Source organism: Schistocerca americana, chromosome 2 (genome assembly GCF_021461395.2).
Source record: "Schistocerca americana isolate TAMUIC-IGC-003095 chromosome 2, iqSchAmer2.1, whole genome shotgun sequence".
In the NCBI taxonomy this organism is placed as follows: domain Eukaryota; kingdom Metazoa; phylum Arthropoda; class Insecta; order Orthoptera; family Acrididae; genus Schistocerca; species Schistocerca americana.
In genome coordinates, this window is record NC_060120.1 from 523,772,784 (window position 1) to 523,792,173 (window position 19,390).

Here is a 19,390-nt window from a genome sequence, read left to right on the forward strand (position 1 = left end):
GGGTGTGATGTAAAGATGTTAAACATTAAAATATGAAGATAGGGATACTGATTTGGAAGAACAGGAAGAACCTGAAGCTGAAGGTGATTGTCCAATCAGTACACGACGTTCATCTCTAGGGCAGCAGCAACAGTCCAGTCAAAGTGAGTACGACCTATCTACATGCAAACCGCCGAAATCCAGTGTACTGAAAGATACTGACGACAGCCGACTACAAAACACTGATGAAGACTGTGACAGTCTTGGCTTCAATTCCTGTAGCATACTAGTGAGACACTGTAAGGGCATTAAAAGTAAATCAAATTACCGATTAATTGTAAATTGAGCGTCTAGTGAAAGGCAGCAGGAGATCATTTGAAAGAAAACAGTACAAGCTCTGATTGAGCATGTGGTATCACGATTAGATAGAGGGAGGTCGTGTGGATCTACTGTTCACTGTTGGCATCTGCAGATCTGGGCACTAGAAGCGTATAAAATGGATGACTTTTACAATTTCAAAGCTTCGAATTCCTTTATCGACAGTCTTAAAGCTAATATCGCATGTTACTATATTTGTCACACAGAAATAGAAACAAGCCCTTAATAGTATACGTCAGATGACACAACAGTATGTGGATGAAGTGAACGTGTTTATGAGAGAGCAGAGTGTGGAGAGAGAAAATATTTGGAACATTGACCAGAGCCAATTCCACTACGAAATGTCTTCACCCTCAACACTGTCATGCTCTACCCACAGATATACAATTGATGTGGTATTATCAATGACAGACTGATTAGTAAACAAGTTGTACATCTGTTTTGAAGTCACAAAAGTCACTGTTGCCCCATATGTTTCGAAGGAACCTGTCCACGAAACATTCATGCGGAGGCAAGCAAAACTAGAACAAGACCCAAAGATCAACATGAAACGATTTGTAACTTTAGTCCTTTGCGAACACGCAGCAGGTGAAAAGAACGTGTTGTTGCATAATTGATGGTGAGGGTATATGCATCGTCCTCGTCGAGGTGCAATTTGTCCAATCAAAGATGTTATGCTGAAGATATTCCACTACAATCCACAAAACACTACCATCTCTTGGTGGTTACATCTTTCGCCAGTATAAGCTCTACATCAGAAGGATTGCTGTTATGGAAGACTTCAATATTCCAAAATACAAGCGAAGATTCACATAAGTTTATCATTCTACACTTCGCTCTGTTATGTACAATCAACTTTCTGCAACAGGGTATATGCATATTTTGCACTAAACTTGGTGAAAGGCCTGTTTGACGCTGACATACCCACATTACCATTTAAAAATGTAATTAATGTCACGTTTGTTATTGGACTGATTGAATACGTAAGTGATATTGAACATAGAAACGTGGATTTAGTGAGGTGTTGTCTTTGTTCTCGTCCGTATTGTTTTAACCACTCCAGCTGCTGCAGAATGGGGATTAGTATAAGCACTATCTGGTATGTAGGATATGTGTCTTCGCATTGCGGATTTGACAAGTATTGCCAATAAGACGTGTGTGAAAATATCAACTCAACTGTGTTTGTGTGCCGTGGCAGTTAATTTCCGTGGACACTGTCGTTTCGTTTCCTCGCCTCTACTAAAGTGACACACAACGCAAAAAAAAAAGGAAAGGAAAAAAGAAGCAAACTAATTGACCCAGAATGGTAAAAAGTGTTATTAAATGCTGTAGTTGTAATGTTGATTATAATTAGACACTGCGAACGATAAGACGTTCTTTCAAGCACAAGGAAAGTCAATCTGCTGCTAGTTGCTGCAGCCAGAGTTCACGGAACGGAAAATCAGATGGGAACTTGACGATAACATTCGGTGATGCTATCGGGCGTCTAAACATATATAAATGAAAATATAACGCAGACATCTGTTATAGTCCTGTCGAGTACAATGAAGGCTTCTCTGTTGCTTGTTGCTGGTAATTATCGACAGAATTTATAAACTTTCATTCACGATAAACATTTTTTTCTTACATCCATTTTACATAATTTCTCATGTATTAATCCGTTTGAAAAGCTATTTGTACAATCGAGGAAGTACATTTTATTGCCGCAATTGGCGACGTAAAATTCGGAATGGAAAACACCTTAGAGGGTCGGGAGTGTTCTAGGACGATTTTTTCATATCCTTTGCTCGCGAACAATGGTAGTTCATAGATAGTTGACGAAAGGTATTTGTTTTGCCTATATGAAAAGTATGAATGGTTTGAGAGTAAGTCTCTAGCAATTACAAAAATATATATTGTAGGTACAGCCTTATTAATCTTATAGGTGCACCCGTAGTCATCTTGTTAGAGTCGTGGAATATCAGTTTGACGATGAGGAGATTGAGCTTGCTCAGCATATTCGTAAAGCCCTCGAACTCACTAAACAAAAGAATCATTCTTCGTCTTCTCTGTCATCTCAGTCCTATCGATTCAAGACATACGAGACGGACACAGCAACCTACAGACATTGTGCTTTGAGAACCATCACTTTCGTGGATGAATTTCATTTCATTAAGACATTTCCAATAATTCTCACACTCGCAACTGCTTTTCCTGCAGCCAGTTTTATGTGGCCGTTCAACTTTAGGTCTCTTCGGGCAATTACTCCTAGGTATTTCCTGGTTTTAGTGAATTTTCGCCAACACTGTAAATGACGTGTTGTGGGTTTTTTCACGTGTTTATGCGCAGTGCAGATTTCCATATCCCTGCAGTCTTTTAACGTAACAACCTCGCTACAGACATCAATGTCGTCCGCGAAATATCTTATGGAATTTCCGTCGGTACCAAAGGATCATTTACGTAGAGGGTGTTAAAAAAAAGTATTTCATGCATTGAAAGATGTTTGTATGGTCGAAACAAAAAAACAAAGAAAACAAAAAAAGAATCCAGTGGACTTTAAAATGCATTCCTTATTTCGTATGAACACTTCTTAATCTTCGCTATTATGAAGCTTATCTCGTCTACTGTAAGCTGTTTGCTGAATCGAATCATTAACAGAGTGCAGTAAGCAACTGAGTAAACCAGTGGGACCACATAACATTCTTGTTGTATCATAACATATTACTCACAGATACTCTCCCGAGTATAAAACTGCACAGTCAATAGGAACAAAGCATTTAATACGAAGATCGATGTTTACCGACAGAACTTAGACAGTTACAAACCGATCACTACTGCACAAGTGTTTAGCAGTGTACAACAACGATAGAAATGTAAAAAAAAGGGAGGCAACGAGCGGCAGCCTTCCTGTAGGAAGTTGTCTGGATGAATTTAGAAATCAGAATAAAAGGTGTCCCATCTCCAAAACGATTAAAAGCTACACTTGGTAAATAGATAATGACATTGAATTCAAACAAATGCTGGACAACAAAGGCAATGCCGTAAATAAACAGAATGCCCCTGCGCAAAGTTAGATGTAAAAAACACGAGTAAAATAAACACTAAAGATGTTAATTAGCGATCAAATAATTCTAATAAAAAAGTTAACTGCGACTAGCAACACTGCATAGAAACTCTAATGCGTCAAACAAATCACGATAATGCTGTCTCTTTGAAAATATTTAGTCGTGACCAGAAGTAATTAATTCTTTATCTGATACTATTCGAATAGTGCCGTCGAATCTTTCCTCCAGGGCAAAAACCTCTTGCCAATACTAGTGTTGTGTAGAGATATATCATTTACAGAACACACCATAAAATCAGAAAAATTACTTTGGCTACAAGAGAGCCAGTTTGCGTTTGTCACTCAAACGTGTATTGCACTTATATCACTTTTCGTTTCAACGGATTGCTGCGTTAGCATAGCAGTGATGCACGATATAAAGAACCGTAGCTACTACAGCTTTCTATTACAACAACCACTTGATTGAAAATAAGTGTTCAATTTAACGGATCCTTTTTTCTTTTAACCATATTCTTCACTTGAGACTTTTTCGGAAGTTATGATGAGAGGATACGATTACGTTGATGGTTAACGGGTTGGGTCAGTAAAGATTGGTTTGACAAGACAATTCTAGTTTTCCAAGAAAGCTACTATTAAACTGGCATGCGTATACCACAATTATAAAACTATTATATAAATCTTACTTTGCGATGAGTTGCTTGAAGTACGATGTAAAGCTTATTATGATATTCAGTATAGACAGTAGCCTCTTTTTGATTAGCGATAAGCCAGAATAAACTTGGCCCTTACTGCTTTTTTCGTTAATGCTAAATACTTTCTTGGACATGTGCTACGCACATACACGTGCTCCCTCACTTATGTCTTACCGTCCCACTTATTATAACACCATTTCCCGCGCAATTTGTCATTTCTGCTCCAAGACACACGTCTGTAAAACAGCGCACATTGTACGCAACGCACCCCTCCGCGCATTCTTACGCCTACGATATTATCGTGACATGAAATGTACGTCATGTTTCATACAAATATAACATCCATGACATTGTCAGAGTATTTACTACAACTTCAAATAATTATTTGTTATTTATTCTTCCAGCATATATTACAATCTCATTTACAATGGAATTCACAAGTACATACAGTTTCCAAAATGGTTTTAAACTTATGAAATTAAGTATCTGGAAAATACGTGTGGCACTGACTCGTAGTTTTACAAGCTATTACATACGGCCTGCATTTGTGATCAAAATGGTGTTTGGTATATTCCTTGTGAAACAGCAGGCTTCAATTTTCTGGCAATTACAGGGATAAAACGACAACGTTTTTCTTAAGCTGTTCAAAATACGCACCGGTTCTGTTAGAAATAAGGTATCCGCTGCACTTGCAATGAACTGTGAATACGGTTTACGGTATCACCAAGTACACATAGCTCTAAAAGTATGGATCTTACAGCTCACGTCTTCCGGATATTTTGCTTGTGTTTTCATCCAAACTACCACCTCCCAGACTATGGAATACATCTTCTACACTGTGTATATTGTGAACAGTTATAGACATATCACAGCTTCTTTCCGACTATAACTTTTGACCCATTAAAAGAGTTCAGTTGAATTATTTCTGCAGTGAATTACCGAATAAAATCATAAATCAGGTCCAATATCCGGTATTCAAAATGGTTAAAATGGCTCTGATCACTATGGTACTTAACATCTGAGGTCATCAGTCCCCTAGAACTAAGAACTACTTAAATCTAATTAACTAAGGAGTTCACACACATCCATGCCCGAGGCAGGAATCGAACCTGCGACTGTAGCAGTCGCATGGTTCCGGACTGAAGCACCTAGAACCGCTTGGCCACCGCGGCCTGCTATCCGGTATTCTCGTACATTGTCCACTAAATAACATTTCCGAACTGTATCGAATATTGTGCGGAATAATTCAAGGAACGAGGCTTAGATGTGGGCGACATTGCCCATACTGTGATTCCGAGTTGATGAGTACCATAAGACTTTAGTTTGCTGAATCAATTTGGTTCCTTACGGAGGACACTTCCTTCCTCCAAAACGATCAACATCCGTGGGTATAAAAGGGGTTCTGCAACGACAACGAGTTAGGCATTCAATCATGTCTGCTTTTTTCGAGTCGCTTGGAATGCTTTGCCGCTCTTTCGACATACGATTAACTTCTGCTGGAAGGGGAGAAAGTTGTGTATAGGATCTTGAAGACATTTTCTCACATCCAGATACCTTTCCACTACAGAGTGATATTAGTTTATATTGCTCGATCAAATACGTCAATGTCGACTAGGTGGGTCTTTTGAGACAATTCAACGAAACCTAATTCTGTGGTGAATCAGTTTCACAAAAGCGAAATCAGTACTTCGACCTCCTCTCCTTGATTTGTGGCGAGGGCGACAGAACGGTCAAAGAGTGACTTAATAAGTGAAGTAGATGTATATACTGTACGAATACATGTTAAGATTTTTTGTCAGATCGGTTAGTGACTGTTTCATTAAAATTTCATGGCTGCTTTCGGGTTTTGCTTTTAACAAGGCTCCGAAGTCATTTAAACGTGCATGAAGCTCTTATTGTTTTGACAGAAACTTTGTAACGTACCACTAGAACTGTGGCGGGCCTTTGCATTTCTCTGGAACCTTTTCCGGCATATACAGGTCTAAGATGCCGTTTGCAAATACTCGTAGAATTGACCTTTTTGTGCATCACACCCCCATCATTAAAGGAGCTGAACATTCGATCTTGACAGCTAAAATGCACTGCAGCTAAATTGCTGATATTTCCGCTGAGCTCGAATGCTTTCATATTTCCTGTAACATTCTTTTGACACCAGAAGCCGTTGAATTTGTATCAGCCCAATGATAAAAAATGATTCGCGAACTTTGGGTCTGTTCGCTGATCATGTAAGAGATTTCCCTATTAGTCGCTTCTGTAACTAAAATGCTGGAGGTACTTGTCAGAAATGGAAAGAAATGAGCTTATGGAATTTGTCAGAAATATTGTCCAGAACGGTCTCCTACAAAACCAGCCTATGGCACCAGTTTCAATCGAATAGCTCTTTCATTTAATAGCTATATGCATTTTGAGAGTTAGTGACTGGTGTTGCAATCCTTTTACACTTGAGAAGTAAAGAAGCATAAGGCTAAGATGTGATACATACTGCAATGCGCACACAACACCTCTTGTAGGAATGGTGAAAAGAGGACTGCAGCTTTATTTATGGAACAAAAAAGATACTGCATTAAATACGTTTTGCTAACTTAGGACAATATTTTCCGCATTTTTTTCACTCTTCTATGTTGTAGGAAGCAACATAAGTTTTAGATCATTTGTGTGCGTGTGTGTTATTCAACGATTTTTCCCATGTGGTCGCCTCTTTGTGTCCTCATTGCAACTAAAAAACCAGAAAATATAAATCTTGCAATGTAGGTTCTGCTATTCTAGGAAAATATTTTTGGAATATCTTCTTACGCATATCATGCCGCCTTCACAATATAGAGCCTGACTCGTGCATAACACTTCATTCACAGTGTCTGTTTCTGTATATTGAATTGTAACATAAGACGTCACGTTCTTCGTTGCCTCTATGAAATGTTAGGTGTGTTGATAGATAATTTTTCTCAAGCGTCACATTTCAAACGTTTCATTAAAAACTATAAGAGGGGCTTACAAACGTAAGACGTACAGCAATAATGAACAGCAACGTAAAATGCGCTGCAAGTCACTAACTAAACAAACGACTATCAAAGGGATTAAAGGAAGGTAAAAGGTAAGTACGAGCATGCAAATAAAAAACAGTGTTGAACAATACGTAACATGAACAAATAAAACAGAGGGAGAATCATGTAACAATTACAAAGCAAAAATTAGGGGCCACATAATAAACGCTATGGAAGAAAGCGAGTACAATGAAAAAACTCTTATATTCTTTACAGATAAATACGTAGTGAAACTGGCAACAAGTATCCAACAAACCAGTTGCAAAATAAAACCAAACTGCAATTACTGGAAACATTTCTTGATCACAGAGTATAAAGAGAAGTACAAGAGCCATAAAGTTACCATATTGAGATCTCATTCCAAAGAACAGACGGAAACATATCCAGTCATGTTAAGAGTAAACTACTGATCTAACAGCGACAGGATGCATTGTCTTCTTGGTAGATACCATTGTGCCGAAGAACATTAAACTCTATGGAGGGGTCCTAAAGCACAAACGCATACTAGTTTCGATCAATAATGACATCTATTGTGAAGAATCACCGACACGAATTCATTCCCAGACCATAGCACTCCCTCACTCATTGCAGGTTCTTTGCATTGAGACGTTTCACACCGTACACGCCACCCGCCTTATACCCGATCGAGCATAAAACGTTTTTCGCTTAAAACGGCCACTCAAAACAGGTCCAGTTCTGGTATTGGAGTAAAAATTGAAGACTTCGTCGCCGATGAACAGCAGTCAACGTGAGCGTTCGAATCTGGGACCTGCTAAGGACGCCGGTAAACAGCAATCTTCGCTTAGTTATTGTTGAGCAGACACTGTTGGTAACCCCTTGGTTCATCTGGGGCGTCTTTTCCTCAACTGTTGCATGCCTCTTCATCTGTACACATCTGCGCAGCTGTCTTTCACTCCTGTCATCAATGGGCCATGCTGCCCCACTGGTCATGGCGTCGATTTTGAATCGTGCAGTTTTGCCATGCACAGTACACTTTCAGCAGGCCGACACGTGAACAGTATACAAACCGAGGCGTGCATCCACCCTTGGTCCGAAAGGCAATAATCATTCCCATTTGGACGTCAGATAAATAGCTTCGTTTTTGCTTTACGACAACGATTCTACTGTCCCCCGCGGCTCCCTGACGCGCTTTATATAGCTTCCACTGTTAATGTTGCACCCTACCGTCATTGAGTGGTTATCTCGTGCTGATGCCGAACAAAGGCAGTGGTCACAATTCTGTGACGGATCCGTGTATGTACTAGTATCTTGGACTTAACGCTTCACACCGTACACGTCACCCGCCTTATAACCGATCGAGCATAAAACGTTTTTCGCCTAAAACGGCCACTCAAAACAGGTCCAGTTCAGGTACTGGAGTAAAAATTAAAGGCTTCGTCGCCGATGAACAGCAGTCGACTTGAGCGTTCGAATCTGGGACCTGCTGTGGACGCCGGTAAACAGCAATCTTCGCTTAACGATTGTTGAGCAGACACTGTTTTTAACCCCTTGGTTCATCTGGGGCGTCTTTTCCTCAACTGTTGCATGCCTGTTCATCCGTACACATCTGCGCAGCTGTCTTTCACTACTGTCATCTATGGGCCAAGCTGCCCCACTGGTCATGGCGTCGATTTTGGATCATGCAGTTTTGCCATGCACAGTACACTTTCAGCAGGCCGACACGTGAACAGTTTACAAAGTGAGGCGTGCATCCACCCTTGGTCCGAAAGGCAATAATCATACCCATTTGGACGTCAGATAAATAGTTTCGTTTTCGCTTTATGACAACGATTCTACTGTCCCCCGCGGCTCTCTGACGCGCTTTATACAGCTTCAATTGTTAATGTTGCACCCTACCGTCATTGATGCCGAACAAAGGCGGTGGTCACATTTCTATGACGGATCCGTGTGTGTACTAGTATCTTGGACTTAACGTAGATAGTGAAAGATCTCTGATGCCTCCATCGTACAATATGCCGGCTGTTTGATGTCAGAACCAATGAATACCCCAGCTTTTTCAGTCAAATATCTGGCTAACTTTTAGTGGGGCAGAACCTTACTAGAAAGGGAAACATTTCCAAACATAAGTGAGGAAAGTACTAATATTGTCAATTTAATTGTGAGATAATAACAATCCAACAAGAGCTTGAAAGACAACTGCATTTGTATATTGGAGCTAGAAATTAACTGCGAGAACTTGTCCGACATGAACGTAGCGTCTATGTCACTGCTGATTCTTTCTTTTTTTATTTTCTGGGACGAGCGGACTGTTCAAGAAATGACCCATCTTTCTGTTATATACATCATAGCCAATTACCGTGTGGGGTGTTAGGCGGACAGATTGGATTCCATTACCAACCTTATGGGTAGCGATTTCCAGTTACAGCATTTAGCTTATAGCCAGGAGAGCATTTAGCATTATTCAATGAAAGTATGTAATTTTAGTAGGGTACACTCAGTACAAGGGATAAATTACTCGGGGCAATCGTAGTACTGCACTTACGCCATTGTTGCTCCCAGCTGGAGTGGCAAGAGTATTCTGCTTTCGTCGAACGGATTTCAACTGCCAGATTTTTCCTAGGCCACGCGTCTCCTGTGCCAAACGCAATTATCGTATGATGGTTGAAGTTACTAACGATTAGCCTGACGTATATGCTGCGATGTATTGGTACTACTCTTATGTAGTTCAAATAATCCATGGGATGATGTTAGGCACTTACCACATTTGAGCGCTCTTTGGATTACTGGGCTGATATTGTAGGGTCGAGCGGTACATGCCTGCTTTCTTACCACGGCGAAAAATTATCTTTGCCCAAATTTTAGCGAAGCATCACCGAGTAAAGCGAATGTAAGCAAATACAATCCGCATTAACATAAGTATTTAAAAGTGGTAAAAAATGTTATTGTCCTGAAGAATTGATGTAGCAAACGTCAAGATGCTAATTTTACAATAAACTGATATTTTTTCGGACAGTGAAATAACTCACATGGTCATCCTACGATTATTGCTTGAGAATGAAACGAAGTAACAAAGATTATCAAATGCAATAAAGTTTGCGTGATTGTGTATTTTAGTGTTAGAAATTTCCAATTTATTTATTAAGCTGGGACAGTCAGTAAAAACGTCCCCTGTCATCGTTAAACACAAAATATTCCCCAGTTCGTAAATAATTACAGTTTACTATAGAGTTCAACGTATCAGAATTCACGTAAACATGAGTAGATATTATAATTTAGTGATAATTAGTAATAATTACAAATTAGTGGTGAAATTTCCGTCCTACCTGTTGCATTTTCACCCAAGTGCGCATGCTCTCGTATCGCGATGCAGTACGTCTTAATATATTCTTCATAAATGTCACAAATATCCGGTATTCTCTTACTGTAGCTTCACTGAATGTAGTCACGTGGGTTTCAGTACGTCGAACAGACTGTCAAACTCAGACTCACACAATGAGAGAAAATCGGTATCATTTCCAAACGGTGGAGATATGTTAGCACGTGGAAGAGTTCGTGGTAAGGGTCAGTAGAGTTCCACTATACCTCAGTATTGTCACGCTAGCAGACGGTGCACATATAGCATACAGTAGTGTCGAAGTCGTAAGTGGGAGAGTTGCACTAACAGCCATTAGACGAAATAGCGATCTGTAATTACGTTCATCGATTTTTACAGCACTGCTAGCAGTGGCGGGGCTCCACGGGCAACCAGAAGAGTCGACCACCGCCAGCATCGGAAATGAGGAACTAAGCATCGGCAATATCACGGCTGAGAGTAGATTTCTGGGGAGGTCGTCTCACACGGAAGATGACGACGATACCATTTGTGTCGCAGCAGACAACAAGTTCTACTTGTATGCTAATTCGCTGAAGCTGTATTCTTGCTAAAACCAGCTACCGAAAGGTAAGTTAATTCAAATACCACTACTTTCTGTGCATTTTTGACAAGATAACATCTGACTGTTTTGCATTATATTTTGCCAACGATTCTTCCGTTAATGTGAACACATGAATGAAACCTAATTATCAAGGATCAGTGACTACCCTTACCTCACCGAAAATACGAAATTGCAACTTTTCATGATTCTCCACCAAAACCATTCAGAGCAATTGGCTGCGCATATTTAGTCTACCTTTTACACTAACTTTCTTTCCCGGTAAAACTGCTGCATGTTTTTAACTTCTACACACTTTTGAATTCTTTTACGGGGATTATGTCATGTAACACGACATCAAGTTCGAAATGGGCTACAATTTCAAAATTTTACGGAAAGATATTTGAACAGGTGACGTAAGCTGCCACAAGTGCCGCGGTCCATAGCGTGTAGTTAATTTTCACAGTGAATGTATTGGCAGCGTTGTACACACATATACTAAGTTAAACACTATAAATCGATAGGCAACGTACACTTTTCATCGTTTTCTGTAGAAGGCCGAAAAGTGGGTTAGTGTGCATAAACAATATCCGCAATACGCTCAGGAACAAGTAGAAATAGGCTTCTAAGTTTAGAAAAGTTTAAAATTTAGCGACGCGTTGACGTAGTGACGAAGAATTAGGTGAATTGGGCAATGATAAGTGAACGTTCTGGATTACATCTTATCGGAAACATCATGCTAGCATTAAATTAGGCCACACACTTATTCAGTTAATTACACATCTACAATGTAATATCAGATCGAAATATGTTACTTATGGACGACGACAAATGTACTAGTTATTAACCGAATAACCATTGCAAAAAATGTCCGAAATTTCAGGCATTTATAAATAGCAGCATACATCACATTTCAATTAGGGGTCAGTAAAGGCTGAAACAAGAACCAGGTAAAAGCTCGTTACTTCGGCCACACCAAAGTATCTCGAAAAAAGGATAGGGAAGTGGCGTTGTCGTAGTACTACTTAAGATTTCCACTGAGTTAGAAATTGTGCCTGCATTCGTGTTGGTTACCACGAGAGTAGCGGTTACATGAAAATTAATTAATGAATTTGTAGACGGAAATGTCTAGAAAACAAGCGGGAAATTCTAAATGTATAGTAAGTTTGTTACTATACAACCACGACATTTTTTAGCTTGGCCATTCGTGGCCACTGTTGTAAGCAGGCTGATACATTGCAGTCATCAAGAACAGTGGTTAAGGATAATGCACCTTCTATCGAAGCTTTCAGGAGAGCTGTACTTATACTGTGAAATTATTCATCGTGTCCTAGCAAAATATCACGATTAAAACTCACGTTGAACCGATCGAAACACCCCAGTCCCAGGTGCAGTACTATTGCGGACGATTAATAAACAGAAGGTTGCTTCGCATCTCGCACAAAGCTGAAGTCCATAACTTCACAGAGATCGTGCAGAGTAACATTGGCGCAATTTCAAGACAATGATTTTTCAAACTCTAACAAAATATGGATCTTCTAGAGTTGTGGAAAATGAAAGGTCTCACCTCTACAAACTTTTGGTCTCTCTCAAAACAATTAACAATTTGGTCATCTTACGCTCTCCACACTCTTCATCCTGAGTGATGGATAACGGTACCGGATTCATTCAGTGTTTCTACAGGGTGATATTTTCCAACGTGTTGGATCTATGTGACGATGACGAACAAATAAGGTCTAGAGAACTTTTGTCCGGAAGTGCTTTCCGTTGTTTCCTTGCAAATGATCGTTTTTCAATTATACGTTGTTACAGAGAATGCGAACTAATACGCGCTGTACCAGGCGGCCACTGTTACAGTATGTGCTGAACATTGTTTACATGTGCCATCAACGCATGCATGTACGCGCCGTAGCATGTTCTGTCTCACAAGTTGTCATCGGCCAGGTCGCATCCGAACAGTGTCAAAGGCAGCATGAATACGCTGGTCCAGTGTCTCCATGTCTGGAATGGGCTGTGTATGCATTATACTTTTCAGATGGTCCGATAACCCGAAATCGCACAGGTTGTAATCCAATCAACGAGCAGGGCCTGCAGCTGGAACTCCTCGATCGACCCATCGACCAGGAAACACACGACTGAGATGCGTCCGGATGTTAACAGTTAAGTGAGCTGAAACACCATCATGTGGGAACCACATAACGCTTTGAATCATCAAAGGCTCATCTTCCAGCACGGGTGGAAAGTCATCCACAAGATCCTTCGAGAGTTCCGGCCTATTAGGTGATATGGAAGGAAGACTGGTCCAAAAATACGGTCGCCAGTTATCCCAGCAAACACATCCCAGCTGAATCGATGCTGACGATTCGCTATCACCATTCCATGAAGGTTATGTATACTGTCCGACAGATGATTGTTTTGAAAGTTGAAGATACCACTCGCTGTGAAAGTGGCCTCATCTATGAATTGGATGGATGACACAAATCCCGCAGTCGTTGTGGCCTGCTGAAGGAACCAGTTACTAAACTGCCACCGATGTGGAAAGTTTGTAGCTTGTAAGCCGTGCACACGCTGTAAGTGATCAGGATTGTAATAGTTGTTATGGATAGTGTTCCACAAGGTCGTATGGCTTATCGTTTACAGTGCTGGAGGAGGAAGGGGGGGGGGGGACACTGCCTGGTACTGACACAGCGGTCGCCTTCCACAGTATTAATCACATTTTCCTAAAAGTCTGATGTTCGAAAATTTCGGGTACGTCCTTCTTGATTTCCTGCTACCTGAAACGAATCTGTGTCACACTAACGGCGAAACACCCTTTGCAAACACAGAATTCTGTGATTGTTGTCGGCAGGAATAGGTCTCCTGATACAACGTCGTTGCCCGCCGCCCGTTGCCATTTGCCTCTCCGTAAGTAAATACCATGTCCGCATGCTCTCGATTCGAATACGGAACCATTGTGTACAACGCCGTATCACGTCCACTATAAGGTGGAAGTGAATCGGACACAAAATTACTAATTACTGTTGCATGAGAGGGTGCTATCTCATGACGTATGAAGAACAGTACCACCCTTTAGGAGGAAACCATGCATATGGTAACTGTGGCTGCGTGGTACAGCTATTACTAGATCGCAGTCTCTGCAACAGTGTACGATTCAATAAAAGGGCTCTAGCTTGGAAACCATGCATATCCGAAAATAAATTCATTGGAATTTTCTGTTCCTTAATCTTCTATTCGATGAATCCCTAGAGTTTATACACGATGGAAAAAATCACTCATTATAATTCCGAACACGTGTAATTGAACAGTAGGCTAACGGAGATCCAAAGACTTTCGTTTCGTACATGTCATGTAACAGCATGATACAGCTGGTCTCCCTGAATACCAGTCGGTGCATAAATTGATAGGATGAGGAGTGTGATGACATCTATATATGAAGTCTTCACGAGTTGTCAGCCGAGTAGCTTCGTCGTCCCATAGCAACGTTTCGATGGGATGAGTCTCCATCACCTTCAGGCGAAGTGATGACATCTGTTTTAAAGAGCCCAAATGCGCTGTTAGTAGCCTTCAAAACCATGTCTTTGTGGCTTTAAGGAGACGACGTCTTTTTAGTGACTGAGTACTACGAAAACGGAGGTGGCTTTTAAGAGAATGGCTGTCAATTTAGCAGCTAGGAGGGTATGTGAGGCCTTCTATTGGCGCAACATCTACTGGAGAACTGACTATCAAAAAACACGCAGCGACGCATTAATTAGTGCGGTCTCAGGCTGTTTTCTCTTCAACTCCAGGAACTTATGTCCCGCCTTATAGTCATTCTTTCTGCAATTTTTCTCTGTGTATGTTCGTTATATTACACCATGCCACCACATTTTAACATGAATCATGTATTTAGTTTAGTGCAGGTCGACTTGTATTCGACGTACTCAATTTTTCATACTTCTTCATATGTTTCATACTTGGTGTGTTATTTTCATGTAGACGTAAAGAGTGTATTTCATACTCGTTTAACGCATTTAAGTGTACCATCAGAGCTATTAAGACCTTTAGATATATAGAACACTGACTCGTTATCAAACGAATCTTATATTACTACAAAAATTGTCTAATGTTTCCTGCTTTATTCTCTCAGAGATGCTTAAACGGGAGAACTGTCTGCCTCCGCTCTTTCGTTTGAGTATTTTTTTCCCTTCCCGCATACAAAAAAAGCAGAGAAATCTGCTATTTTCAGAAACGAAGACAGTTTTATTATCATGGGAACCGCTGGTTCGATAAAATGCACCAAGAGACAATCCCGATTTGCTGCTGTAGAACTGGCGTACTGCTAGTTTTCCAGAGGTCGACTGCTTCACTTCAGCACTCATCTATTAGCATCGTGTAAGAATTGACATGTTTTCCCTTATTTTGTTTAAAATTATGGTTGAGCTTACCCCGCCGACTTGTGTGTCATACAATATGCCTCACTGGTAGCCCAGTAATACTGGTTTAAGCACACACTGAAGTTACAGCAACTGATGACTGGCGATCTTGGCTAGCACCCACCTCGTGAACCCCCTGACGGTGAAAGGAATCGGGTTTTCACTTGGACCAAAGGAAGCGAATGGACATATACCGTGACAAACACATGGGCTTATTTTCGACACACATAATTACTTTAAACCAAATATGATTGAACATCAAAACGAACACACACACACACGCATACACACACACACACACACACACACACACACACACACACACACACACACACAACAAACACATACACACACACACACACACACACACACACACACACACACACACACACACACACATACAAAGAGAGAGAGAAGCAAAGAAACAAACACCTCTGTATTTCAACTGTCAATTGTTAATAATACTCATTAAGCACTCACGTGTTTAGTAACCAATTTTTCCAAAAATTGTAACAAGTTTTTCATTAAATTTCCCTCTGTACTGTCTCGTCATTTAATTTTCCTCATAACATCTCACCCCACACATGTATTTGTTCACACTCATCTCGTCATTAACTGTCGTCTGACGCATGATTTTACAAAAAAGTTTAACTCTTCCCTGTCTCTTGTTTTTCGTCAATCACTAACTGCTAACTGACTACCTTTGCTGAAAGTAGCTACCATTCCCCTAGGTGGTCACCATTCTCCATTACGGTTGACACTATTCCTTCAGAGTAGAAGAATCTATCCTTCATGATATGTCTATTGATGTCACGAATCTGGGTGTCATGCGCCAGCGTCCCCTTAACGTTCTGCAGCTACGTAGCTGAGGGAAAAACTACTACCATTTTAGCGAGATGCAATGCGAGTAAAAATATTTGATCAGTAGTATGCGGACAACAATATGAGAACTCTCGACTGATAGGAGAAATTTATGTTCATAAGCAAGATCCTAGCCGATGATGCTTTACCTCCAAGAGGGATTAATCTTCAGTACGATGCAAATAACACAAGTTCATTTTCTTATTGATCTCAGTAACCTCCATCGTAAAGCACTCACAGCTAAACACATAGAACACTGGACAGACAGTTGCAACGTATTGAGGGCATGGAACAAGTACCATTCGTGATTAAATACAACAATGGAACACGAAATGCCCCTCCCCCCCCCCCAAAAAAAAAAATTACATGAATGGTTTGTAAGAAATAAGTGATATTCGATTGGTGACTAGGTCTTACAGCGGCCGTGATACTATCAAACATAACAGGCAATATTCGGACATACATCTTGAGCAGCAAGGTTTGACACTTCAGAGGTTTCGTACAAAGACGAAATTCACTACAAATAATTTTTTCCAAATACATAGTACTTTGTCATCGAGAATGTATTCTCAGTAAGTGTTTTGAATTCAAAATCTCTTTCGTTAGTTCACAGCGAATGAACTGTACTCTGTGACGTCTCGCTTTGTCTCGGCTCGATGGTGATGGTTTTCCCAGTCGAGATGACGTGGGACGGTGTAGCTCGATCACGACATGGTCCTTTGGGTATTCGCGACAGACTTCCAGTTCACGTGAACGTGCTGACTGTAGTAGCTATGCCCGGTTTGAGAATGGGTATTCAAACGATGAAAATATAATGCCATGAATCACCAATCCATCACCGAAGCCGATGTCACATCATGATTTTTGCGAGGAAATTGCGTTGTTAATTGTCATTCCGTCGAGAAGGCGACGCTACGTCACGTATTCAACAACTACACGATGGGTGTGTGGTTTGAGGATTCCGGGCGCTAAACAGCGTGGTCATCAGCGCCCATACACGATGTAATTATAGAGATAACATACCGTTGAGCAATATTAAGAATGAGTCGTGCTTCCGTGTAAACTTATTGCTGTTTACAGTTAAAATGCCACTAAATCACTTCTCACTTTTATGATATCCGAAGTATCAGTCATTTCCAAAAACACACTTCAAATATCCATTAAATGATGTACGCTACTCGAAGAATTAATGTTGGATTAAAATATATTGTTCTTCATAATCATCTGTCCCTACACTGAACACACTCACCGATTATTCATTCAGAGAACTGGGTCTGTTAGCATCGGCAATTCTGACTTTGACGATAGCTTCTGACAACACGGCTCAAGTCTAAGTTTTCCGTCATTGCGTTTTGTCTGTTGCCTACTCAAGTCGAATAATTGAGTTTATGTCGGTATCAGTCTCATTCTGTGTCCTTTGATGTTCGTGACTATTAAGTATCATCGAGGCTAAGTCCCATCACAAATCAGCAATCAACTATCCCGTTATCTGCCCAAATGGTAAACATGATTTTACTTCAGTCCGACGTCTGACTAATACTTCCAACCGTAAACATGCATACTACTATTGCAACAGTTCAAGAGAGAAGTGAAATTAACATTTCCATTGCCGAATTACATTGTTTACACACCTAACTGACAGCTTGATGTGGCTACAGCTTTCTCCTAGGATAAATCTTATCTTTGGTCAGTTTATAGTCTGGATTTTAACTTCGTAAATAATAATTTCTTGAATTCTTTCCTTAAAGTTTCTGTTTAGTATCATATAGAATTCATTAATTCAGTCCTTTCTTTATGATAAGCATAAGTACTTACATAACATTCTTGTTAAACAAACTGACAAGAGTGTAAATTTTGTTGCAGTAGCTGTCATCGCTGTTAAGAAGACTAATTTTACGGTTAGTGGAGACGGGCAGTTCTGACCATTCCCAAATCACAAACTCAGGGATCGCCAGATGAGATCCCACCAAACGAAACCGAGGTCCCTGAGGTTATCGTCATCTGGCACGTCACAGGATACATGTGTTGCTTACTGAATGCTTCACACGCCCGGAGGTTACCCCCCTAGAGGAACTTGGTTCTAGTGACATCCTCAACTTTCGAAATACGCTATAAGTTAGGTTTACTCGCGTTTTCAATCTTCCAACGGTCTGCTATAGTACCAATAATGATAGGAGCCCAGTGACACAGCACACTTGGCAGCAGTTACGACGGTTGCGGCATAATTACGGCACTTATAATAAAATTCCCCGCCTATTAAGCACGTCTTCGTAAAATGTAGGACGGAAATAAATACTGGCGGAACCCCACATTATCTCTGATGCACGACCATAACATAATGTTGTCACAATGCTAGAAATGAGATTCATGCTGTTTGTAAAAGGCGAAGGGTTTCAGTTGTTTTATCACTAGTAAATTTAAACTGGTATGTTATTTTATACTTCCTACCTCTATTAAAACATATTTCTATTCCTTGCAGTTTACGTGGTGAAACCAAAGAGTCAGTGCAAACCATACCTGTCAGATTGTCCCAGGGACTAGGAGTATTGCAAGTCCGTTGGCTCAGCTTGAATCGTCTGCGAGGGAGTGAAGACAAAAATGGCTGGCCTGCTCACTGAAGACATCTGCTGTTTACAGAAGAGCCAAGAAACTGCAAGAGCGTCAGAACTTTCTGATTACTTTACGACATGCTGTATATTTCATTGCTGTAAAGATTATTATTAAAACATCGCATTTGTATTCTTTTCATCTTTGTGTTGTTTCGTTAATAGTTGTATGCTGACGCAATATAAATGTAGTTTCATAACGTCAACTGTTATATTTAAAAAGCACAAGATATTTCTCTATCTACAGGTTCACGTAAATACTGAAAAACAAAGGCTTATTATTAATAACATCAATGCATTTCATCCATTATTCACTCTGACCTTCTATAATCCCAATATCCAGTTCCAAACTTAACACACTGCCACGAGGACACCGGCGGCCACAGCAAAGACTTACATGGCCCGGAAAATACGTGAAACATTTGTAATTTAGAGGAAATAGTGTCATATCTCACGGTTCTACATGGACTTATTGCAAGCTATTATGCAAAGAAAACCTTGAAATA

General features: G+C 40.3%; 1 protein-coding gene and 1 long non-coding RNA gene across 2 annotated transcripts in view; both read left to right on the top strand.

Moving 5' to 3' along the window:
* Positions 1-19,390, top strand: part of LOC124595747 — a 113,337-nt gene that overhangs the window by 67,671 nt on the left and 26,276 nt on the right. The window lies entirely within an intron of this gene.
* On the top strand, positions 1,903-19,008 carry LOC124595749. Its single transcript, XR_006978236.1, has 3 exons — positions 1,903-1,929; positions 10,807-11,034; positions 18,758-19,008. It is a non-coding gene; the product is annotated as an uncharacterized LOC124595749 (long non-coding RNA).